At 45.3% G+C, this 25,869-nt stretch overlaps 1 long non-coding RNA gene across 5 annotated transcripts in view; it reads right to left on the reverse strand.

Moving 5' to 3' along the window:
- Positions 1-1,080: 1,080 nt before the first annotated feature.
- LOC135447682 (uncharacterized) overlaps positions 1,081-25,869 on the reverse strand; it is a 76,466-nt gene continuing 51,677 nt past the window's right edge. For 2 of the 5 annotated variants that reach the window (XR_010440235.1, XR_010440239.1), the window contains exons 5-8: positions 24,419-24,505; positions 6,223-6,409; positions 3,140-3,198; positions 1,081-1,967 (exon numbers count right to left, since the gene is read on the reverse strand). This is a non-coding gene — a long non-coding RNA (uncharacterized LOC135447682). Of the gene's footprint in view, positions 1,968-3,139; positions 3,199-6,222; positions 6,446-24,271; positions 24,292-24,418; positions 24,506-25,869 lie in introns of all 5 variants that reach the window. The other 3 variants (XR_010440238.1, XR_010440236.1, XR_010440237.1) reach the window with 2 other exon arrangements.

The raw sequence follows: 25,869 nt of genomic DNA on the forward strand, positions 1-25,869 counted from the left end.
CTGCTGTTTGCCAGTCAAACAAAGACTCCCTTTGATTTCAAATTACTTACAGTTTTCAATTAGACTGAAGTGACTGGCTAGGAACAGATTTTATAAGCAATATCATGGCATTAATACACTGACTAAATAAAATAAATGCAAGAAACCATCTTAGTTTGGCTAAGAGAGAGAATCTGTCTGCAGCAACATTTGCAAAGTACTTTATTTCTTCTCCTTTGGAACTGATGTACCCCTTCAGGAGCTGTAAGGTTCAGAAAGCCACACACCATCACAGTGCTGCTATTAGCGTGCCCCACACTGAGAACCCCAGTGATTATCACCTTTGTTAGACTGCCTCTGACCTCCACACGGGGCAGAGGATGGCACTTTCTGGAGAACTCTGTGTCACCCCAGCAGAAGATGCTGCCTCGTGCCTCAGAGAAGGCCTGGCAGCCTTTTCAAGCACACTGGTGTAAAGCAGAGGAGCTCCTGTGTCTTCCCTCTTGCTGTGCCCCTCTACAGCTGGCTAAGAAAAAGGCATTGCAGGATGTTCTTGGGCATTTTCCTAGCCCTGACAGGAGTATCATGATGAGCTCCACCCAGTTCTTCACCAATCTCTCTTCAAGCACACCAAAAATGAGGTACACATATAGGTGCTTCAAAATGAGCCATGCTGCACCTAGTGATGACTCCAATCCAGCTGGGCAGTGCCCAAATCCTAACCCTTAAATTCCACTTCAAAGAAACCAGGATTCACATCAAAAAGCACGCACAAAAAGTACTTTAAGTGAAAAGATCTGCACACCATTTTCCTTTGCTCAGCACCGCAAATTACACCAGCCCCAGCAGTTTCTAGTCCAACTCTGCAACACTTAGTATTTGTACAAATAGATCTCTGTCACTTATCAGTCAAATAATTGCAGTGAATCTGTTAAAGCCCCAAAAGCCCAAGACTGCAGGAGCACAGAGAAAGCCAAAGCCACCACCACGCTCATCTTCATCTCATGTCTGCAAGCAGAGCCAGAGTGCAGAGCTGGAAACGCCTCCCTGGGAGGGCTGATTCCCTCAACTCACTGATGATATAAATATCATTATCTGCAATTCAATCAAAAAGCAATCAAGAGCTGTTTATTAGTGTATTTTTAAAAGGCATTTAGAGCATAGGTTGGGCACTTATTGAATTTAACTAATAAATAAGATTACAGGAATCAAATAACTGCTCTTGGAGAAAAAGCACTTTCTGTGGCAAGGAGTGATTTACAATCATTACCAATTTGAAAAGGAATGAAAAGATAAAAGGAAAACATCAGTGGAAAAAGGAGCAGCAATCCATTTATTTTTACTTTTTAAAGAGGATTTGCTATGAGTGTGTAAACACCACACAGAATCCCAGGATGGCAGTATTTCTCACTGCAGACGTGTGCCACAGGACCGGTCTCCTCAGTCTCCAAAACTGCTTCTAATATTCTTGTTTGGACTGTAACTTGACCCACACCTTCCACTCATGTTTTGTTCACATACACCTTTTATGCTGGATGACTTTACTTGTCTTCATGGCCTTGGCAAGTCAAAAGGGAAACATTTTTAAAAGCTGTGGCATTACTCAAGCTGTGAGGTGGGAAACTCAAGAGAAGCAGCATCTTAAAACATTCTGCACGGGGCAAGTAAAACGTCAATAAGGAAATACGATAGGCTGTTTTTAACTTGCTGAAAGTGTGAGACAGCTGTTAATTTCCTGATCACTCATGTGGAAATGGTAAAAATAATTAAGAGCAAAGACTAATCACCAAATCAAAGCAAATATTAAATAAGCAAACTTGTTTTCTAACCCCAAATCCAGCGTGCAAATGAGAAGTGGCAGTCAAAAGTTTAGCCTTTAGATAATTAAAAAGTACATAAAAAGAAAAGAAAGATCCAGTTTATGGCTGCATCATGTTAGAACATCAGCAATGGGAGTTATGGGAACAGTTGGAGCGACGTGGTCAAGGCTGGAATAAAAAACAGAGAATGACATTAAAGTCAGAAATAAATTGTGTATGAAAATAGAAAGTGTACAAGGGAAAAGCAAATTCTGCCCTTTGCTCATATCCTATCCTGAGAAAATGTCGCTACTGTGATGACAGCGAGGGGTGTGTGGTCCTGGCTGGCCCCTGAAGGCTTGTGCTCCATTTCCTGTCCTCTCTCAGAGCCTGGCTGGTTTGAGGGCCATCCAGGAGGGCATTAAAGCTCGAGATTAGATAAATACACCACCCCTCTCTGGGCATGAGGTGTGCATCCCCGTGGGAAGAGGCAGGGAGGGAGCAGCGGGCCAGGCACAGCGCTGGAGCCAGGGGATGAGCACAGTGCCAGGGAGCGCCATCAGAGCCCATGGCTGCTCCTGCTTGGGATGAGCACAGTGCCAGGAGTGCCAGGGAGCTCCATTATATCCCATGGCTGCTCCTGCTTGGGATGAGCACAGTGCCAGGAGTGCCAGGGAGCTCCATTATATCCCATGGCTGCTCCTGCTTGGGACGAGCACAGTGCCAGGAGTGCCAGGGAGCGCCATCAGAGCCCATGGCTGCTCCTGCTTGGGATGAGCACAGTGCCAGGGAGCCCCATCAGAGCCCATGGCTGCTCCTGACTGGGATGAGCACAGTGCCAGGGAGCCCCATCAGAGCCCATGGCTGCTCCTGCTTGGGACGAGCACAGTGCCAGGAGTGCCAGGGAGCGCCATCAGAGCCCATGGCTGCTCCTGCTTGGGATGAGCACAGTGCCAGGGAGCCCCATCAGAGCCCATGGCTGCTCCTGCTTGGGACGAGCACAGTGCCAGGAGTGCCAGGGAGCGCCATCAGAGCCCATGGCTGCTCCTGCTTGGGATGAGCACAGTGCCAGGGAGCCCCATCAGAGCCCATGGCTGCTCCTGACTGTAAATGCTGGGGTGCCCCTCAGGGCCCTGGAGCCCCCCATCCTCTCTGCCCAGGGCTGATCCCACCCTGCCTGTGCAGGCAGCTCCAAAGGGCTCCCTCCCCTGAAGGGCACCAGCAGCTCCCCAGCACAGGGCCCCAGACCCCTTAAAAACAGATTTCTCAGGCACAGAGAAGATGGGTATTTCTCCTCCATATTGTCCCAGAGACTGCAAGGGAGCATCTGACCAAAAAAGCAGAGAGAACTGGGATCTCACCTGTTTTTATAAATGGATGAGAGGAGCAAAGGACAGAGCCAGACTCTTCTCCATGGTGTCTAGTGAAAAAAGACAGGCAGTGTCTTTCAAATACAGCAATGTCCAAAATACAGCAAATATCATTTAAACATAAGAAACCTTTATGTAAGAGTGATTGATCACTGGAACAGGACACCTAAACAAGAGAACTCTCCTCATCCTTGGGGATATTACAAACGCACTGAACATGATCCTGGGCAACCTGCTCCAATTTACCCTCCCTGAGCAGGGATGTTGGATGAGATGATCTCCAGAGACCTCTTCCAACATCAAATATTCTTCTACTTGAATGGAACTTCACTACAAGAAAATTAAAAAAAAAAAAAAAAAAAAAAAAAGAAAAGTCCTCAAACTCTATCTTAGTGATAGAAAGACCAAAATGCAATTCACCAGACATCACTTTATTCAGGATATTTTTTTTGGAACAGCACCCATTTTACTGCATGCTTGGGAAGTTGTCTGGAAAAGCAACAAAAGCTGTCTTTCCAAGCACATGATTAGAAAGCCAGATATTAACCCAAATGCTTCCTAATGGAAACCACTGTGTTCTAAGCAGATGAGACTGGGGAAAAAAGGTTCTTCCAAACCTTGTGATGAAACTTTCCAAGTTTAGGTTTGCATCCACATTTTGGCATTTGAACTTAGTTTAATTACTGATTCCAAAGGACAGTCTTCTAAATATTCATCATTTGGCCACATCCCCACCATCTCTATGCTTTCCTTCTCTCTATCTCATAGATATCATCTCATATCTATCACAAAAGCTGTGAGAAACAGCTTTTGGTTAAAAACAGATTAAAAATTCTGATGGTTAATTAAGCACATAATGAAAGTTTTATGTAAAAGCCTCTTTTTGTATCCTAAAAAATGAGGGGAAATTGGGTTTTTTATTATTTATATCCACAAATTCCTATTGCGTTTTTCAGTCTATCCTAGAAGACCAGAGAATTCACAGATCCTGTTTTTCTCCAAAATACAGTGGGCTCTTTTTGTTAAAGCAGTCACTAAAAGCTGCTACTCTTTTACTTCAAACAAACAAAAAAACCCCCAAAACTAAACAAAAACACCAGCAAATAACCCCAGCCCATAACTATCTTAGACATTGAAACTTCTGTGAATAAGGTAATAGTTGTATTGCAGAGAGACGTGGCTAAGGAAAATAAGTCAAACTTTTTGCTTGACTTCCACCAGGTCCAAGGACCTCTTAACAAACTGAGAGCAATATTTCATTTCTCTCAGCCTCCTCTCACTTTGAGAAGCAGAGACTTTTCACTCCTATCATCAGAGTGGCACAAACACCAGGGAGAACTACATGGGAAATAACAGAGCAAAGTTTTGAGTGATGTTTACTACACAGAAAATTTTTATCTGGAAAATGAATAAGGAATTCCAGCAATGGCCCAAGTCCACTTCAATGAATTCCAAAAATATTTGTATAATTTTTAACACATTTTGAAGAGCAGCTACTACAAAGAAGATGATTGTACAGATGTGTTTGCAAAGAAAGGGGGTTATTTTGAAAGATTTTGCACTCTTTTAACAAGTAAGCCAAATATTTTTAAATGGTCCCATATTCAGACAGTTCCAGTGAGCTCCATAACTTCTCCCAGGGTGAGGCCGCTAAAGACCTCAGACCCAGCTTCTCATGAACTCACTGCATGAGTTTTATTCTTTTGTTAAAGTCAGGGTGCAAGAATATCCTTAAATAACTGTGACATCTGTAGGAAATACAGAAAGATATATTTCCATGCACTAAAATGAAGCATTGGTAAATGGTTTAATGAATCAATTATATTTCAAAATGTCCTTCTGTTTTGTTTTCCATTTCCTTCCCTTGTAAACGGCGTGCCAACTCCAATACTTCACTCAATAAATGATTACTAAATGAGTAATCATTTATTGAGGGCAGTTACAGGCACGTTGGTCTCTATGACAGGCCATACATAATCACCATAGAAATATATAATTACACCTGTCAACCTCATCTCATGCAACTGGTTCAATAACTAACAATGTCAGCAGCGGGCTAAGCTTCGAGGTCTCACTGTGTGAAAATACTCATACATGGCTAAACATCTTGGTATTTTAATTGCCTGTCATAGTGCCAAGGTTCCTATATTGTACCTATCTCCACAGCAACAGGCTGGAATGAGTCAAGCATATTTAATAATTGCAAAAAGGTGAATTTATAATCTTGCAGTTATTTTACAGCTCTCACAGACAGTGCAAGGTATTCTGAAGACATCTGTAGATATAGTTGCATTTGAGAGAACAAGCTCAATTTGCAAAAAAAACTTCTTCTCTGGGTGGACTGTATGTGCACACTGTGAAATAGAACTCATCATAGAAATCTGAAAATTGTTTCTAATTACAGCCACTGGAGAGGTCAGCTCCTGCCTGGAAGTGTACACACGCCCAGTGTGACAGGACATTTAATCTCAACACACCAGGAGCGGCTGTGAAAAACAGCTTCTCACAGGCTCCTAATCATGCCATGCTTGTCCATCTCATATTCTGCATTACCGGCAGGCTGTGCTGTGCCCAGGGCTCGCCCCCAGGCCAGCCCAGCAGCAGGAGCACCCAGCCCTGCTGCCCTCGCTGCCAATGGCACACGGGCACGACCAGGGCAAGGTCCCTGCGCCGAACCCTGGGCACAGCAGCGCCCGGCTCCCCGGGCACCAGGGCTGCCAGCACAGCCCCAGGCACACACTGCCAGCCCGCGGCAGAGAGAGAATGAACTCTGCAGGAAATAGAGGCGAGGCAACCAAATATCTGGCTAGGAAAAAAACAATGGGGAAAATGAGAGGGTAGACAAGCAGAGGAACTGCTCCACACATTGGCAATGGGCAGTTCTGGAGGCTTCCACACTCTAGGACTTTAAAATCAACAAATGTAAATTCTGTTCACATTCTCTCCAGCACAGAAAAACCTTCAACTGTGTGAAATTTCCATGCAAAATGTTAAGTTGCTTTCAAGCAATTTGTAAGCTCAAATATGAATGATCAAAAAGTAAACAACATCACTGAAGAAATCCTTCTACTCACCAGCAAAGCTGCAGAACACAAGTGGGTGAGAATGCATAGATATTTAATTGAAATGAAGTGAAACAGCTCTACAATCTTATTTACTCTGTAGACTTGTCAGGCTATATTCTTCCCCTCTGATGACTGGCCTTCAATTCTTCTGTGTTTTGGCGGAGTTCTTTCTTAAATATCACCATGAACTGGAACTCTTAAACATAAGAGAAAAGGTGCAACTCCAAAGTCACTACAGACAAAACAAAAAGCAGTGGTAGCATTTACAAACAAATACTTTTCAGTCAAATGTTCAAGGAGAGCATAGCATGGCAGAAAGATCAACCCTGACTTATTCCTGCATGGTTTGATGTTGCATGATCACAGGAAGGGGATGGAGGGCAGATGTTAAAGCCTATGAATACAGAACACAGGAAAATAGGAAAATAGAATTCACTTGCCTTCTTGCTTTAATCTAGTGTTAAATAAAACACCTCCAAATGGAAAACAGCTAAGTGGCAAACACCATTTTTTTAAAAATGGGGTTATTATGGAACTCATTTCCAAAGACAGGATTTTATAAAACAAAAGAGAAATTAAACCCTGTAAAGACTAGCAGAACCTCCTGTTTTCAAACTTAGGTCTGAAAAGGAGAATAAGCCTGGTAGTGCCAGGCAAAGGAGCCCTTTTGTTGAAAACTGGAGCAGCAGAGCATTTATTCATAGCAATGTTCAATGCCAGACTGAAGTGGGATTTCTGAAATGAATCTTAAAACTTGGAGACGTTTTCAGACCTTTTGGAAGGAGATTCTTCGTACACAAGTCAGGAGCCATACAGGCACCCCAGCCTCAGCAAGCGCTGTCTCCCAAAGGAGCACACAGTCTGCGAGGAGCAAGGAGCAGCTGGTGGGGTGCAGGGGAGCTGGGGCCCAGAGCACAGAGCACAGTGTCCCGTGGGCACCCACCCGGCCGAGCCCTGGCCCTGCCCAGCCCCAGGCTGAGCACCAGAGCCATGGAGCTGCCACCACCCTCAGGGCTGTCCCCTGCCTCCCCACAGCCAGGAACTGCCCCGCACACAGCGCAGATCTGCTGCTGAAAAACCAACATCCAAGCTGCTTCCACTGCCTTTGCTGGAAATAACACTGACCCGAGGGGAAACAACCTCAGCAAAAGCCAGCCAGGGGTGCCTGTGCTGGCGCAAGGATGTGGAGACCCAGACTTTCAGCTGGCATGAATCACCTCACCCTGCTGGAGGAAACAGCAGCTGTGCTGCTTGTCCCTGCTGAGGAGTGAGCCTAGAAACACACACAACCCAGAGGCAAGCACACGTTTCCCTCCCTGAATTTCGGGGTAGGCGCAGTTGCCATCACACACTGGCCAAGCTTTCTTGGAGCTGCTCCAGAACATCAATCTAGCATGTTTTCAAGCTTATCCTTGGAGAGCTCAGCTGGCCAGAAGACTTCCCAAACGATGTATTTTCCATATCCTTTCAAAGCAGAGAGGCCAGAATAAGAATCAGCTCAAAGAATTTTACAAAGCCTTTTATACTCATTGTAGTACTTGAGAAACAGCAAGGGTATCACAGTTCTAAGTGGTTCATAGTATAGATGATCCACAAAGTTACATTCTAAAAGCCTTTCATCCACACACAGCTACTGTCTTCTCTACCCATTCATCCCTACAAAACTCCAAAGCAAGGACATTTCATAAAATCTTTATCCTTTTTCATATCAGCATTTGCAAGGGAAGGTCATCAAATTTGCAAGATCTGCTTTTCTGACCAACTTAGTTTATTTTTGCTTTTGCTAATTAGGCTCATTTTCCCCTTGCAGCCAAAGTAAAGCAAAAGGAATAGATATTGTTCCTTTACAAACAATGAAAATATAAAAACCTAAAGTTCAAAATAATGATTATTAGAACTCCTTTCGAGTAGAAGGTTTTTCTAAAGATAATGACACACTTCAAGCCCTGTGAGCTCGTAGGTGGAGAGCTGAAGGAAGCAGAGCCCAGGGCTGGCCTGGCACAGAGAGCTGCAGGGTGTGAGGGTGACACAGCCCAGGGCAGGGCCAGGCACATCAGCTGCCTCATCCCCAGGAGCACAAAGCCAGGTTACACCGGCCAAGGACCGGCCCCAAGAGCTGCAGCTGAATTTTCAAGCCTCAGACAAGGCCTAATTCAACTCCCATTAAAGTCAATAAAGCCTCCCATTGATTACAGCAGTGGCTGGATCAGGGCCATACTAATGTTTACTGGATGCCAGATACAAGGTCTGATTACTTTTATACTGTTACACATCAGATCCTTATTCACTCCATTATTTACGGGCTTGCAAACAAGCAAAGAAATTCTGATCACACAGTCATACAGACTCCATTTGCATCCTTGATTGGCACGATGAGAGCTCAGAGGAGGGTTTGAATATGTATTACACAGAGCAGCAGTGCACAGAACCTGCAGGATGCAGTAAAGCAATCAGGCAGCATAAAGAAATTGAAATGGAATTCCTTGGAGAAAGGGATCATTAAGTGCTTAACAAGCATCACTCCGTTATATCTGTTTTAGTGATGTTAGCATAATTTTAATTGTTACCAACCAATCTGTTTTGATAGCTTTGGAGTTATCAAGATGCTAAATATTTTACGGTGACATTTGAACAATCAGGAAGATTAGCTGCAAAGCCCTCTACCCAGTAGCCCAATGCCTGTGAATAGACAAAAAGGGGGATCTATTTTCTGTGTGGAACAAAGACAAGACAGAAAGATCAACACAATTAAATATTAAACAGAAGTAATTACATAGGCAGCTAAGTAATAACTCAAACACCCTGTATTTTATTATGCATTTCCAACTAGCCAATTAAATTATACAGTATTGTGAATGTGCCTGGCATATCCTGCTGTCTGGTAGGTCATTCAGCCAAGTTTTACTTCTAGTATAGAGAATGTTGCTAAAATTTGTACTGAGCCAAGGAAGCGTGCAAGATAGAGGGTTCTACTTTGTCTTCAGCTGACAAAAAGCTGTTGTTCTTTCTAAGAAATCCAAAAGTCCTCGAGTTCTATCTAAAGCCAGTGGGCTGCCAGGTGCAGTTTCAGAGCCATTCCAGGTGATAAGCTGAGATATGACAGGGGTGGCACTGGCAGCCTCAGCTCACAGCTGTAGCAGCAGCAGCCCCTCTGCACGGCCACTGGCCCAGGGCTCCTGCAGCCAGGGCATGCAGGCACACAATGTCCCAGGGCCACACGGAACCTCAATGGGCTCGTTCACGGGCTTTAAAATGACACACCTGCTGCAAGCGTTTGCTGAACCAGGGCCACACAGGCTATCTGCAAGTGGGCTGTAATTAAATGCAAACTAGTGCTCCCAGCAGAACCGTAGCAACTAATAATGATTATGATAAAGCTAAATATTATCCAGAAGAGAGGCAAAGGACAACTATTGCCAAATGAAATATGGCAACACCAGGGTTTTAATATGCTTGTAAGAAAAGCTTGCAAAATCTTTGGCAGCATAAGACTGAGCCTTCCATCTGGATAAATAAGGATCCAGGCTGAAATCTGACAAGTTTTCGATTTCTTTTGGGAAAAGCTCAGAACCTAGCAGCATATATTGCCCTTCAATCAAATGATACTGCTCTCTAACAATTTCCACCTTAAGAGCTCATCTCTCTGATGAAACTGTAACTGGTTGTAGTTATTCCACTCATGCCCATAAATGAGTATTGGAAAATAATCTCTCACAGGAAAAATTGTATTCTTTACCTATGAGGAGAAAGAATAAGCTTGAGATTTGGGGTTAATGTGATTAGTCAGGACATTGTCAGAACCAGGATGGCAGGGCTTAGAAGTGCCCTGTTAAACCAGGGTCACACTAAGGTACCAGAGGATCTGGCTTTGTTAAGCTCATCAGGGTCAGGCACGGCCTTTGTAGCCAGTCCCACAAAGCCCCCAGCCCCTCCTGAGGGGCTGCCACAGGCAGTGCACAGGTAAAGAGCACACACTCCACTCTGGGCACTCAGCACCAGCCTCGCCTCTGATTCCGCAGGCTCAGAAGCTGCCAGCTCAGTACTCGTCAGGGAAGGGGCTCCTCCTGAGCTGCAGGCTCGTGTAACTTAAAACACAATCACAACAGGGCCACCGTGCAAGGGCAAGGGTTCAGGAGGGCTGCTGCTCCACACGTTCCCCGAGATCCTTACGGGGAAATCTCTTCCACTGAGCACACGCAGCAGCTCCTGTCCTTCCTTCACATGGCGGACATCAAGGGACTCTGCTGGGGCGACAGAACTTGATTTGCAGACTGGCACTGCACCTCTGCACTGGTGATGGGGCCCTGAGCAAAGAAACTATCAAATGCTATGAAGATTGTCACTAAGATTTTCCTTTTTTTGAAGTTCAGGCAGTGATGTTTCTTTCTTTTAGTCACAGGTCAAAGTTCTGATTCCCGCTGCCAAAGGGAGGAGGGCAGTGTGATGGGTTAGACCCTGGTAAATCCATCTGCGACACAACATTGTTTTCCAGCCCTCTGTGGGTATATTCAGGAAATTTACTGTAAGAGTTTTCAGGCAGTTTCACAGGCACTGACACTGGGCAATAGACCAACACCAAAACACCAGTCAGTGTCCGACTTACAGGGCTTGGTTCCCTCAAGAACACGTGTTAAACATATTACTAATAAATAATTGGATTCAAAAGGGTAGCAACAGCTTTATAAGCAAACAGAGCTTTAGAATAATTAAGAAAAATATTTTTAAATTATGCTGACGTACTACAAGAGGACTCGTCTTTGAACATCTAAGGAGAAAATTAACCAGTAATTGGGCAAGTTCCTTGATCCATCTAAAATAGTTCTGTGCTGCACCCCTGGCAGCAAACTGGAAGCACCAATAGCCTTGACAATGAGTAGAACTTTCAACAATATTTTTGTGCATGTTTGAGGAAAAGAGAAAATCTTTCAAAGGCTGAAATACAATAATCCAGTGGAACATCAGGGTTAAAGATAAAGGATTTGGGATGCCACATATAACAGTAGAGCCCAGAGCTCTGAGAGAAGAGGTGTTGAGGCTCAGCTCCTGCAAATCTCATCCAAAGGGGGCAGAGACAGCGGCCTAAAAAGAGCAGGTCTGGAGGGGGAGGCCCCACCAGCAGCATCTTCTCAGGGGCTCTCACAGCCACGCCTGGCTGTGCTGACTCGTGGGGCACCTGCCTGACGCTTTCCTGACGCACTCCTGGAGGGGCAAGGGGCGCCCAAGGGCTGTGCAGAGACCACACTGCCACTCCAGGACAGGGAGTGCAGCGCTGGCTGTCTGCATCAGTAACAGAAACTCAGGACCTGAAACTGCTTCCTGGATCTGGGGCTATTTTAGAAGCTTTTTCTTGAGTCATATTTCTTATAACAATTTTGCAGCTACTCCAAATCACAAACCCTTGGGCCAAACCTCAAGAGTGCCATTCAAAAAATGAAATCTCTTTAATCTTTTCAGGGAGATAATCAACTTAAGTGGTTAATAACTTCATTGTTTTAGAGGAAACTGGTAAATACTTGTATTCTGAGAAAGTTTCAGAGCAAAGACACTAGCTAGAAAGAATAAAACCAAAACCAAAAGAGTGAAATTATCCAGTCTTGGTGTTAAAAGCCTGAAACATTTTAAAGATTAAATAAGTATTTCATGTTACTATTTTTAGCTGAAGAAAAACAGCATTGTCCCTATTAGACATTTCAATTTACTTAAAATAATTGCGCCTCAGTAGCTTACAAAGGAGTGATTACATACAATGTGACAATTGTATTACTTACTACCCTTGACATCACTTCAGTGAGGGTCACTCTAGTTAAATATTTCATTTGCTATAATGTCCATCTTCATCAAGCTATTTTTGAAGCAAACTGAAAAATCTTCAAATCTTTGTTTCTTTGTCTTTGTAAAAAGAGGGCCCTGTTCATTGTTCCCTTTAATACTTAGCAAATTGCCAGAGCAATTCACAAAACCCTTAAAAGAAAAGGGCATGCTAGAGAAATTCAAAGTAACTCATTGAAAACGTCCTTTTCTCACTTTCTTAGTCTTTTCCACTGTCAAACACCCTGCCTAAGTCCAGTGTCTGTCAGAGAGGCAAAGATGCTTTATTAACAGTATCCTCATAAATATTCTGCGCTTGAATGAACAAGATGAAGGATACTTGACATTTAAATGTTTCTTACAACTTCATTTATAAAGCAATTTTCTGATATCAAAGCATGCCTCCATAGTTACACATGAAAAAAATTACAGCCTTCTTAGACTCCTCCATAAGTGTCTTACCATCAGAGACACATCACCATTTTCTTAAACCCATAAAGAACTGAGTTCTGCTGGCCAGATCAGAACCACCCGGGTAACGCTGCTGAGAAGGACTCATCACTAAGCTTTGGTGTCTGTAACTCACCTACCAACCTTCACCACAGAAGCTTTGGTGTCTGTAACTCACCTACCAACCTTCACCACAGAAGCTTTGGTGTCTGTAACTCACCTACAAACCTTCACCACAGAAGCAGCTTTCTGTCCTGGGCAGACTGCAGAGCTGGAAATTCTGACATTGCATGGGTACTGGGGAGTGGAGGAAACATTTCAGTGAAGTCACACATCAGCCACCTCCTCTGCACTCTCTGATCTGCACCGCTGCCCACAGAGGCTGAGGAGACACAGGAAAACCCAGAGGCCTCCCCACCCTGCAGAGGCGTCTCCAGAGCAGCAGAGCAAGGACATTGCCAGGTCAAAAGCAAGAACCCCAAAGCCAGCAGCTTTCCAGCAAATGGTTTGTACATGTACCAGAGGCTGATACTGAGCCCCACAAAACCTGAATTCTCATTAACACTTCCATTACTTTTTCTATAGATTGGAGGTCTTCTTAAGCACTCTAAGACAAAGAAAAAAATAATCATTTTTAAAATGCACTGCATAAGTATTAATTGGCTGTTATCATTATTATTAATAGTACTATGTATCTTCATATGGTAAATATTACTTCCTGCTTCTCACATCAGCATGAAATAAGCCCCCTATGGAAATGTCATTCTGCAGACCTCAGCACAGGCAGGCTGACCTCAGTCCTCAGGAATTAATGCACAGCTTTAAAGAAAGTCACACCAGAAGCATACATTACTTTATGGGTTTCTCTGTAAAATAACCTATCCCTCTTTGAGGCATGATTTAAAGAGAGCCTGCAGGACATAAATCACAGCTGCTAAAAATACAAACCCCTTCAGGACATCACTCCTTAATGGTATCAAAATCTTCACAGGAAAAGACACCTGCCCCAATGGCAGGGAATAATCACCTTCTCCAAAGCATGTGTTGGATGCCTGCTGGAGTTAGCAGGTTCACAGTGCCAAGTTTTCCTTTGGAAGAGAAGACAAGTTTCAAAATGCAAACCAAAAACCCATATTTCCTCAAAAAAAAACCAAACCACTACTTTTCGAAAGGGTGAAGTGTATTATAGAGAAAAAGGTGCACAAAGGTCTCACACAACTCCCTGGGAAAGGCTGTCCCATTCTTGCACCCCAATTAGCAATGCAATCAAGCCAGGACATGGGAACTGGCTGCTAAGAGCCACCCTCATGTAGTGGCTTCACTACCCCAAACTACTGGTAAGAAACAGATTCAGAGAGTTAATTTTATGTAAGAGGTCTTTCTCCAAGTTCCTTTTGATGATGCACTAGATCATCAGGTCTTAGAAGTAATAAATAAATTTGATTTAATGTTAATTTTCTTTCCCTTCCTACCAAAGTAACAATGCCATCATACTTAGGCCATTTTATTTGGTCTACAAGACTTTCCAGCCACCATGGAAAATGTTAAAATGTTGATAGTTTCATCCCAAATTGGAATAAAATGTCTACAGTTTACCTCATTTTTTTTAAATGGACACTTTACCAGGCTTTTGATGAGCTTGCAACACACTGCTTCAAAGTCTTTCTTTGCTCATCCCATCCACACTCTACTTAACATTAGAATAATTTTACAGAGTATAATCCATGTGCATCCACAGGGCACAGAAACATTGAGCAGAAAAAGCACAGTTTGAAAAAACCCACAAATTTTGTCAAAACAACATCATCTTACCACAAAGCGCCTGACACATTTTGCTGGTAACACCAAAGCCCACAGAGTGAATGTTCTCATGTATTGGTGTCAGAACTGGACACCATGCACTCAAAGCAGAGAGCAGATGTGGCAGCAGCTCTCTCCCCTCCAAGTGACCTGGGTCACACAGGGCTCTGCTCTGCACAGGCTGTGACAAATATTCACCTTGCAGCCCCCTGGCCTCCAACGCTTCCAGGGATGGCTCAGCCTCTCAGGCCAGCATGTTCCAGCGCCTCAGCACCCTCACAGCTTCAAACTTCCCTCCCCTCGCCCTTTACTGAAAGGCTTTAAATTCCAAAATAATGATCCAATTTTTAAAGAGAAAAAAAAAAAAATTACATCATCCAGAAAAAAAGAAAAAGAATCTCAGTTTGAAGTGAAGGCAGATTATCCCTGACTAAGGCTGGCCCAGAGCAGAAGCTTGTGCCTGAGCCTGGCAGCTCTGACAATGAAAGCGAAGTTACTTGCAATACCTATCTTAGACCATGAATGACATTCCTTTCCCTACAAATTTCCCCACCCACATGGCAAATGTCGCATTAGCAGATGTTCATGGACACTGTAAAATAGGTGGCTTTTCCCATATATTTTTGGTGCTTTTGTGTGGTGTTTTTCTGTTTCTTCCTTTTTGGAATTACACTGCTTGACTTCAGAAGTTATTGGCACACAAAGTGCAGCAGAAGAAATAACAAAGCCCACAACAACCACATGATGCAAAATAAAAAACAAACAAACAAATAAATAAATAAAAGCTTGCTGTATTTCAATTTCCCAGTTGGAAGTGAGAAGGATATTGGGAATGCTTATGAAAACATAAATAAAGACAAGAGCAGTCATCCAAAAATGTGTGTGTCAGAAAAAAATACCCTAAAGATACTATTAAAATATTCTGGATAATAGGTAACCGTCAGGCTTTCCCCATGAGCAGCACTAATCCTGGCCTGTATCCTGCCCTCGGCCACCCCAGAGGATGCTCCCCCTGGAAATGCCAGGCGCCAGCAGCAGTGGAATCACCCTGTCAGCTGGGCTCCTTCACTTGGGTGCAGTGTCTCGCTGACAGAGCTCTCGGCTCCACACTCCCACTCTTGTCTGATTGTCACCATCTCAGAAATCTCTGCAATATGCTCCTGGAAGGGGCATGACATAAAGTAAATGGAACCAAGCCTTGGATGGGGAATTGTCCCAGGAAGCATCCATGCTAGACATTGTACAATCCTGAACCAGACGCTTCTCAAAAATGTTATCCTAGTGGCACAATTCACCTAACTTCCATCTCTCATTTAAGATCTCACACTTACAAAGTCTACAGAACAAGGCAGGTGCCTTTCTGATATATCAGGGACTTTATTTGCCTTTTATACAGGCCAAGGAGGGAATAGAGGATAGACAAATATTTTCATGAGAAGTAATTTCTTCCTCTCCTGCTACCATCCCAGCTATACGAGCCCCATTTTCCCTTGGACTAGGCAATAAAGACAGTTGAAGTCTTCAACCTAACAACAGCGTCCTTACTCACCATGTTTTGAACATGCAAGAAAGGAATAAAAAGGAGGAGGGAGAAAACATGAGAGGTGGTTGCTGGAACAACATCTGCTACATCTAGGAACAGAAAGCATGTGCGCAGAAATTAGGGCCAGATACACACATTCAACAACCAAATATGTAAGCATGGAAAAACCATCAGGATTTCACAAGGATTCTCCTGCTCTTTTACACCTTATTATTGTTACCTAACTGGATGGATCTCTGCAAGGATCAAGCCCAAGATGTACCAACACGGAGGTCAGGGACAAAAGGCCTCTTTGGCTGCAGCAGGGCAGTCCAGCACCTGGCAGCAGCACAAGTACAGCTCAGAGTGTGAATGAGCGCCCGCCTGGGCTGGGGCTGCAGACAGCCTGAGTGATCTTTCCACAGCACTTCCCTTGCAAAATAAAATGTGGCAACATCCTCCTTGGAAACTGCAGCGCCTGACACCCCCATCCAGATAAGGGAGCACAGACAGCAGCTTATCTCACCACCCTTCACCAAGCCCTGAAACAGATACAGCACTTTTAAAGCACTTAGCACTGCCCCTCCAGACACCACTGCCACTCTAAACCCAACACTTCAGCTCAAGTTCACATCACTCCCTAAGAACTGTACCTAGCCTACAGCAGAGAGCTACCAAAGTGTTCTTAGCCATTCCCTGCTCCCACGCTCCCTCCTCAAATTAAAAGGCTGTGGCAAACATGGAATACAAACAAATTCCCCGTGTTCAGTGGCACACACCACATTTCTGTCCATTATTAGATGTGACAAACACGAGAGGGGGCAGAGCAAAGGGCAGGACACTCAGCGATCTTGTCATACAGAACTTCTCAAACATGCTCAGAGCAGTGTGGGATTACTCAAGGCTTCCCATGCGGTGGGTCAGCAGCACCAGACGTGCAGCAAAACAGCTTCCTGGGAAACCCAGACAGAGCAAGGGGAAAACACAGCCCTGCACACATCCTGTCAGGCACCGGGCACACAGCAGCGTGTCTTTCAGGGACTGTTCACCACTTTGGTCTCTTCTACGATCACCTTGTTACACTAAAACCAGCCCACTGAGAGATTTTGTCAGGTGCAGAAAGAGGTCAAGCTAATGCCAAGAATTTGGGGACAGAAAAACCTCGAGCTCTCCCACTCTTTTCCATCACATGTTCAAGGTAAGAAAACGCTGCTGGCACATCTCATCAATGTCCTGCTCCTCAGGGCACACTGCAAGATGGTTTGTGCTGGGGCATTTCAGCCTTCAGAAGACAGAAAGCAATCCCTAAAGCACCACACTGCATGCAGCCTCTCCCTCTACCAAACTGCCTTTCCTAGAAATGCTGCCCCAGGTCTGGTAAGCACATGGAAATGAAGTCCTTACCATTCAAGAGGAAGGGAAGGCAGGCTCTCACCACCCCAGGCACACATGGTTTCTCCAGACCCAGGTAGCCACCTCACACTGTGCTGATGTGCCACTGTTTATTTTTCAAGCATCTTCAGAGAGCAGCTTTCCCTTGTGGCAGCCTCCTGCACAGGCTCTGTTCTCATGCACGCAGAAGGCTGCACTGCTGCTGCCTGTTTGATCTCAGGCCGAGGTGAGGGGGCTGCAGGAGGGGGATGCAGTGGGAATTCCTCCACCCTAATGCTATTGGTCTGCTTTCCAAGATGCTCAGCAGCACTGCACGAGACAATCCTGTGTGGCAGAGGCTCTCTTTAAGATGATACCCTCACCTTCTCGTGTGACCTTTATTCCCTGCTTGCTTTCCTGGGAGGGTGACAAGGCTGGAACCGACGCGGAGCATCCCCGTCCCCAGGGCTGCTCTGGCTCACACAGCAGCATCTCCATCCTCACAAGGGCTTCTCCTAGCAGATGGTAAACACAGAGCAAGGGGTGAAAACCCCTGGCACAGTGATGTTTGCGTGGCCCTTGCAGCTCTTAGCTCAGCCAAAGCAATGAAAGAGGGTGCAGCATGGCACGGCTCTCCTCACGGCTGTTCTCCTTTGCTCCTTCCTCCCAGTTACACCTTGCCCACCAGTTCCATCCAGGTGGCAGAGCCAGAAACAAGAACAGGGATACTGACATGGCTTTCTGCTAGAGAAACAGCAGCAGCAGTGGCTGCTGTCAAAAGAGAATCTACTCAAATTTTTCAAAGGGATTAGGAGAAAGCAAAGATAATTCAGCCACCAGCTTTAAAAGACACAGGAGAGGCCACTCACATAACCAGCTCACCAAACATGCTCCAGGAGAAGCCAACACATTACATTTCACTGACATTTCCTCCACCCACAGAAAAGGGCTGCTGAGGAGGATGCCTTGGACTCAGCCTGTCTGCACTGGTATTGTGCTTTCAGAGCAGAGGAGGAAATCTTTGGAGATGCTGTGAGACAGAGCTGGACCTGAGGTCTTCCAGTTGCCTTCAAGAGATGGCACCAGGGTAGTCCATGAGGAAGAAGAGTCAAACAGATGCCTGGACTTAGAGTGGACAGGATGGAATCACTTCAAGAATTGTACATTGTGAGTTTTTGTATTACCACAAACATTAATTTCTACAACACTGGTCAAGATTAGACCTAGTTTACAAACTCTTTTTCCTTTCATGTCTTCAAGTCCTCAAAATGTATATTTTTTCCCATGAATTTTCAAACGCTCAATATTTTCATTGCAGATATTTCTAGAAAGTTCACCACTAGCTCAGCATTTCCTATTAAATTATCATTGTGGCCATCCTTAGCAACTTTAACTTATGGAAACAGGTCAAACCACAAAAACTCACACCTACAGTTGTGCTGTATATAGATATCCAAGCAGACAGGAGCCACAGCAAGCAATGTGTGGGAGGAAGTGGCCAGAAATGTTCGTAGAGTTATTGCCTCTTTTAGACACCAAGCAGGGATCTAAATAGATCCAACAAATGCAGCTGAAGGTCTGTGTGGCTTTACATGGGAATTTTGTGGTCATCAAAGCTTCAGATTAGCATTTCAAGGGGAAAGCAAAGTAATTATTATAGTTTGTTACTAATTTGCAAATAGCCCATTTCCCACCATACATATTAAGAGTATCCTGAAGACTTGTACAGCCTCAAGAGGAATAAAACCCATATTATAGTAATAATATGGACAAATTACATGTAAAACTGTGAGAAATTATGTTTTCAAACACTGTACTAAAACCTATCAGGAATCAGCCTCCCACCCAGCCAAACATCAGGAGGGAAGAAAAGACTAATTCAGCCCCATTTTATACCCACGAGACCCAAAAGGATCTGGATGAAAAGGCCTCCTTGTACCAGCAGCACTGCACACTCCTGCAGTTCCATGCCCAGTCTTGCAGCAGCTGGTGCTTCCAGGAAGCCTCAGAACCTGCAGCCATGTCACTCACCCAAATCTAGGCTCTGCACAAAAAAAGAACATGTACCATAAAAATAAGCTTCCAATTCTCAGTTGCAAATAAAACCTTGAAATAGGCAACACAGCTGGACCAAAAAGCTCATAAATATGACAACACATCCAAAAAAATTTTTAAAAAGGGGAAAAAACCCATCCTCATGAACTTTTTGAGGTATAACTCATGAATTTTGAGCACTTAAGGCTGGCAAAGACATACAAACTCCTTGTAAAGATGCACAGCTAGGTGTCAGAATTCCCAGGCCACAGATACCACCTGGACTCACCCAGAAGGTGGCTGCTTTTGAGCACACACCTTTCCACAAGTCACTGCCACTTTGGTTAAGTGCTGCTGCTGGCAGTCGAGGCCCTGGCACAGGTCCCTGGTTGAGCTGCTCCCAGCAGGGATGGCATCCCAGCCCTTTCCCTGCAGAAGGAAAAGAGCCAGCCACTCACACAACACAGGGCTTTATCAGGGAGCAAGACTGGGAAAGCCCAACTGCAGCCAGTAATACCATCTTTCTGAGTTTTTCAAAATGCAGCCGCCTCTGGGAGAGACCCACAGATTCCTCCTCGCAGCAACTTTGATTAATAAGAGGAAGAGCTGATAAAGGTCTGTTTTACACAGAGTTTCTGCTCCCCAACATGTCCCTAGCCTACACTCTGTGCTTTCCAACAAAATCCCTTCTGTGCTTTCCCCCTGCTGCCACTCCTGCAAGGAAGAGCTCCCAACAGCCACCTCCAAAGTGCCTTTGTTGTTTGTCTTCAAGCCAGCCTTCAAAGCTCCTGAACCACCATGCAAACAAACAGCTTGTCAGCACTTCAACAGCATCTTTCCTGAGAGACATCCACAGACCAGCCTCCTCACACACCCCTATCTGCCACCCCTTGTCTTGGGCTCACTTTGCAAGTGGTCTGAGGACAAAACCATTTTGTTTCGTTCCAATGCATTCCCTGACATCCTGCAGCACAACTAAGATTCTTTGGCCTCACAAACCAAGTAACAAATCCTAAGAACATGAACCCATTAAGAGTTAACCTGAATGTGTGCAGATCCCCTGCATGTGCTATTAATAGGAACAGAGAAACTCTCTTGATCCCTTCTATTTTCACAGACACATTTTAGTTCCCCAACTGATGTATAACATGACTTCACAGAACCACAGAATGCTTTAGGTTGGAAGGGACTTTAGGGATCATCTCGTTCCAAGCCCCTGCCATGGGCAGGGACAGCTTTCACTATCCCAGGCTGTTCAGAGCTCCATCAGCCTGGCCTTGCACACCCACAGGGAAGGGGCAGCCAGCCTCTCTGAGCAGCCTGTCCCTCACAGGGAAGACTTTCTTCCCAAAATTCCATCTCACCCAGCCCTCTGGCAGCTGGAAGCCATTTCCCCTTTCCCTGTCACCTGCCTTCTGAAAAGCCCCTCTCCAGCTCTTTCAGCACTGGAAGAGACTCTAAGGTCTCCTGGAGCCTTCTCTTCTCCAGGCTCAACAATTCCAACTCTCTCAGGAGCTGGGAAACATTACCATGACCTTTCTAAAAGAAAAGAAAGAAAATAAATCTGGAATCACAAAAATAAACCATCTGGGCCAAATACTATACACAAGTGAACTACCCCTGATACAGCTGGTTATTTATACTCATTTGTCTGCAGGAGCAGGACATGGCTTCAAGAAAATCCAAGCTTTATTTTGTCACCTCCCATGAAAAATTTTGCTTGCAGGGACTTGGTTCACGATTCTCCTAACCACTCATGAGACCCAGTCCCACCTATCAACAGAGTCATCTTCAGACTCTGTTGCCTCCTCAGTGGAACAATTCACCCACCTGCGAAGCAGGGACAGTGCCTTGGTCATGGCTGTTAGGAAGGTATGTCCATCTCCATTTGAGATATATTATTTGATGACAAAACAACCGGAGGGAAAAAAATGCCACTGACCTTCTCCCTGGTTTTTTTCTCTTTTTAAGTAGTGGCAAGAAGATCTCAAAGTTTGTAAGAGTCATTAGACACTATCATGGTATACAGAACTAATAATGATGAGCAGTTTAAAACATATTCTATCCCTTCAGCTCAGAAAAAAAAATAATTATGACCAAAAAAAATTACAGCAAAGTGAAAAAATGTCATAATTGAAATAAACCATGAAGATCCCACATGGAGAGAAGCATACATTTGGAGACATCATTTATCCCCTAAAGCTATGGCTACTGTAGTATAAAGTTAAACTGCTTGCAGTTCTTCCAAAAGACAACCTGTTTCTTGGGGGTATCATAACAATTTGGGATCCTGCAGTTGCTATGGCAACTACTGCTGCATCCAACAGCAAAGCATTGTGTGTAGTTAGATAAATCTACTTAAGTTATATCTGCCCCGAGTTTCCAAAGCTACAGCAAGTTATTATGTACCCTTAAAATAAAAGAATGTAAATTGAAGAAACCTGTTTCAACATTGAACAACGGCGCATAGAAAGCACTTTCTCCATAAACACTGCCTTTCAGGGCATGGTCATCATGTACCTTTGTGAGGTTCCTTATGTCAGATTCTTATGGCAAATACATGGATTTATTCAAATAAACCAAAGTGATATTAGGATGACATCTCAATACAATAACACAATCGCATGATCTCTGTGCATCTTTTGGCATTACTCTGGTAACACAACAGGCTTTCCCTCTGGCATTTGGTATGCATTTGCTGAAAAGAAAAAAAAAAAAAGAAGGCTTTAATATAAAATAAAATGCCCTGAGATGCACCATTTTATCATTCTAGGTCTTTCATCTCCTCCCTCTGAGAGCCACAACATTGCAGGGAAAGCAGACTTCTGTTATCATAGCCCAACCACACAGCAAACACACAGTGCCCTCCATGTAAATAAACTCACCAGTGCCAAGGCCTCCATTTCCTTTTCCATCCCTTTGCTTTTCATAAAGGACTTCCTGCAGGAACACAGATTATTTGCAGTTCGTTTGCATACTATGGGGAGAAGCTCTAACACACTTCTTAAGTGCTTCATTTGCTCCAGTTGCTCGCTTTATCTCAGCAGGGAAAACCAGCATATGAGCCAAGAGCCTTTCCCAGATGAGAGGTATCTGCCAGCAACCAGCTGACATTTTTTTCAGTTTAGAAGATTACCTGTTTTTTTGTGGTAATACCTAAGCACAGACCTACTCTGAAAAGATAGCAACAGAAAATGAAACCATTTCTCAAAGGCAAAACAATAGACCCAGAGATCACTCAGGAGTGAAGCTTGGAGACTGAAACAAGAATCACAATCTCTGCAACGCTACTGAGGTTTGAACACTTAGTTCATTAAAGCAGGGAAAGCCAACTCATCATTTCTGATTTGGCCACAAAAATGCTTTTATGTTTTGTAGTTAAGAGAAGCTACACCATTCACCACAGGGGTTTTAAGAGCCTAAAATCATCCGCACTAACGAAACCTGGACACGCTGGAGTGCCAGGCAGTGACACTGCAGACATGAGGAAGGAGGACTCATGGTCCCCAGTGGTGACAGCACCCTGCTGCTCCTGGTCACAGGCCCAGGGGAGAGAGCAGAGCTTCAGCCGCCACCTCCCAAAGGGATGCACAGCCACGTGGCACCAATCCCAGCGCTCACAAACACACCTGTGTGCAAAAGCAAGCGCTCCGTAGTTCTCGGACGTAAATTAAATGGCTTCAAAATTAGTGGAAGAGCAAGAGAGCCCTTCTGGGTTCCCTTCAAGGCACGGTATTATTTGAGTGTATTTGACTGTTGGAGTATATGCTCTTTGGAGAGGGTGTCTTCTTTGTGCACTGGGATTTTAGCCGCAGGAGCCGCAGGAGGACACAGGAACTGCACTGGAGGCACCTTTTCCCAGTGAATGCAGCAGCCCCGGAGAGCAGAGCAGCTGCAGCAGCACTGAGCCCTCCCGAAGGCACAGCTCCCTGGCACACCCCGAGGCAGGCTGCAGTGCTCCCTCTGACACACACAATGGAGAGGAGCTTCACCTTTTACTGCTCTTCCACCGACAGCACACAACGAGATCAAAGAGTTGGGTTTATTTTTACATTTTTATGACTTTTCCCACCCCTTTGCTACCACGCTGGCGGCATTTCCCACCCCCAGCACCGTGCCCTGGCTGACCCCACAGGGATGCCTGTGCCCAGGAGGGCAGAGATACAGTTGCTATGGCAACACTACCTCCAAATTTTCTGGCCTCCATGCATGTAACATATTAACCTTATCATTTAATTGCCAGATGAATTTCAAGGTGGCACACAGAAAATCACTTTTAAGTAGATTTGCAGAGTATTCATTCTGACAGGCAGCATTTCTGCACATCAGGGCTCTTCTCCTCATTACCCCACCACTTGACCCACAGTGCAGAAAGGTCCTTTCTCCCTCCACCAGCCAAAATCCTCACAGGAGTCTCTGCTAAAGCCTCCTGCTTTCCTCTGCCTCACAATGCCATCCAAAGCCATCACCCCTTCTCTGTGGTCAGTTGGAGGCACCGTGCAGGGACAGGGTGGGCTCACACTGCCACCCCAGTCCAGCCTGGAGGAGCCTCTCACAGGATCACATCCTGCAGGAAATAAATCCCACGGCACACAGGGCCTGCCCTGCTTAGCCCAAGGGTGCTTCCTCAAAAATCTGTTATTGCAGAGAGCTCTCACAACAGGCAGGCAAAGCAATAAACCAAATCCTTCTTCCTACATAAGGATGCCATGGAGGAGAGCGGGGACCTGTCCCCTTCAGCTCCTCACACAGCAATATAAAGCCAGCCTCAGGAGCACCTCACCCCTCCCACCAAAGCCACTGGTCAGAGCTGCTGCCCAAAGCCACTGTGAGAGCAAACAGACCACGCACCTCCTGTTGATCCCAAACCTCCTGGAGCACGTGACCCCACCAAAAACTTCTTGTTTTCAACATGCCTCCTCTGTATAGAACTTCAGAGATTAAACACCTACCCAGACCCCAGGGAGTACTGCACAGAATTCCTTGGGCTTGTGGACTATTAAACCTGAAAATTGATTTTGCTGGCTCTGTAATTTTCTTGACCATTTGCAGGAGTGAAAATCAACCACTTACCTTTTTTTTCACTTCAGCCACTTATTATGAGCACATGGGGGAAGGAGAGAAGTGGGAGGAATCTATTTTATTTCTTGGCCACTTAAGCTTGTTTATTCTAGAAAATAGCATCCAAATGCATTTTCCAAGAAAACAGCATGATACTACCTGTTAGCAGCAGCAGGCATGGAGAGCTCTCTGCTCAAGAACTTTCCATGGACTCGCAGAAAGACCAGCTTCTGCCAGGAAAGGGACCTGAACCAATATGAAAACAAGAATACGTGAGTTTATTCACAGCTACTTGTGACCAGTAACTCCTCACTGAACCATTTAAGTCTGCAAAGTTAATGCAGTATTACATAAAAAGCATTTCCATTCATTGCTTCTCAACATTTCCAATTTTGGAATTCAATGTATTACTGAAGGCTATTGTTGTAAACATAAAATCCACATTTTCAACCAAAAAAAACCAGTCAGGAAACAGAATTCACAGACAAGGCTGGGAATTCTCTATAAAAAAAATAAATATCTCAAGTGTGTTGAAGGTAGACAGGCCGCACCAGCTCAGAATGTTCCAGGTGCAAAGGTGACTCTCAACAGCTCTCTCTGGGCACTGCCAGTTTTATTCTGAAGGAAACAGAGGACCAAATGGCAGAAGATACCATGTGTAAGCTGGTTAAATTTGGCTGCTCTGTTCCCACTGTGTGCCTGCCATCACAGGAGATATTTCCTACTTCTGGATGTTCTGGACAATAAATATTTACAGGAAGGTCATTAGGGCATGGCAAATCCTGACAGAAGGGCTGTACATCCCCCCACAGGGGATGGAGCTTGCAGTACATGGGATGTGCGAGACACCCTAAGCAGGCACGGGTGAGCTCCCAGTGCTCAGCTAAGTCCCTGCTCTGGCTGTCTCAAGCTCATTGGTGCACCCCGTGCCGTGCCCTGGCTTGGCAGCCCCTGTGCTGACCATGGCAGCCCCTGTGCTGACCACGGCAGCCCCTGTGCTGACCACGGCAGCCCCTGTGCCGACCACGGCAGCCCCTGTGCCGACCACGGCAGCCCCTGTGCTGACCATGGCAGCCTCTGTGCTGACCGTGGCACCCCGAGCAGCAGCTCTGCCACGCTCAGCCTGTGCTGGCACTTGGGCTCGCCAGCCCGGCTCAGGGAGGCGCTGGGCATGGCCAAGCGGAACCAGCCCTGCTCCACAAGGGAGCACAGGAGGGAGGGAGGGAAGTGCTGACACCCCAAGGGGAGCTTCCCTTCCATGGGTCACTGCTGAGGCAGACACTACTCAGCAGACCCCCAGCAGGACTGGGGCCCTCCTTGCCACAGATCTCCACGCTCAAAATGTCCCAAACCCTTTGTTTCGAGTCTCTCCCACCCTTTGCCCCATGCAGAGACATGATCATAATCCTCTTTCTCCACCACCCTCCCTGTGCATCAGTCTCCCCTTCCACCACAAACCTGCTACAGGAATTGTCCTTCCTAAAACCCGCATGGCCCACAAGGAGAACCCTCTGGAGCTGACCCCAGAAAAAACCTGGGGCACTGAACACAGCTCTGCCTCCTTGCAGAGGGGGCTGCAGCTGTGATGCGTGCTCTTTCCTCGTGGTTAT

Source organism: Zonotrichia leucophrys, chromosome 4A (genome assembly GCF_028769735.1).
Source record: "Zonotrichia leucophrys gambelii isolate GWCS_2022_RI chromosome 4A, RI_Zleu_2.0, whole genome shotgun sequence".
Lineage (NCBI taxonomy): Eukaryota > Metazoa > Chordata > Aves > Passeriformes > Passerellidae > Zonotrichia > Zonotrichia leucophrys.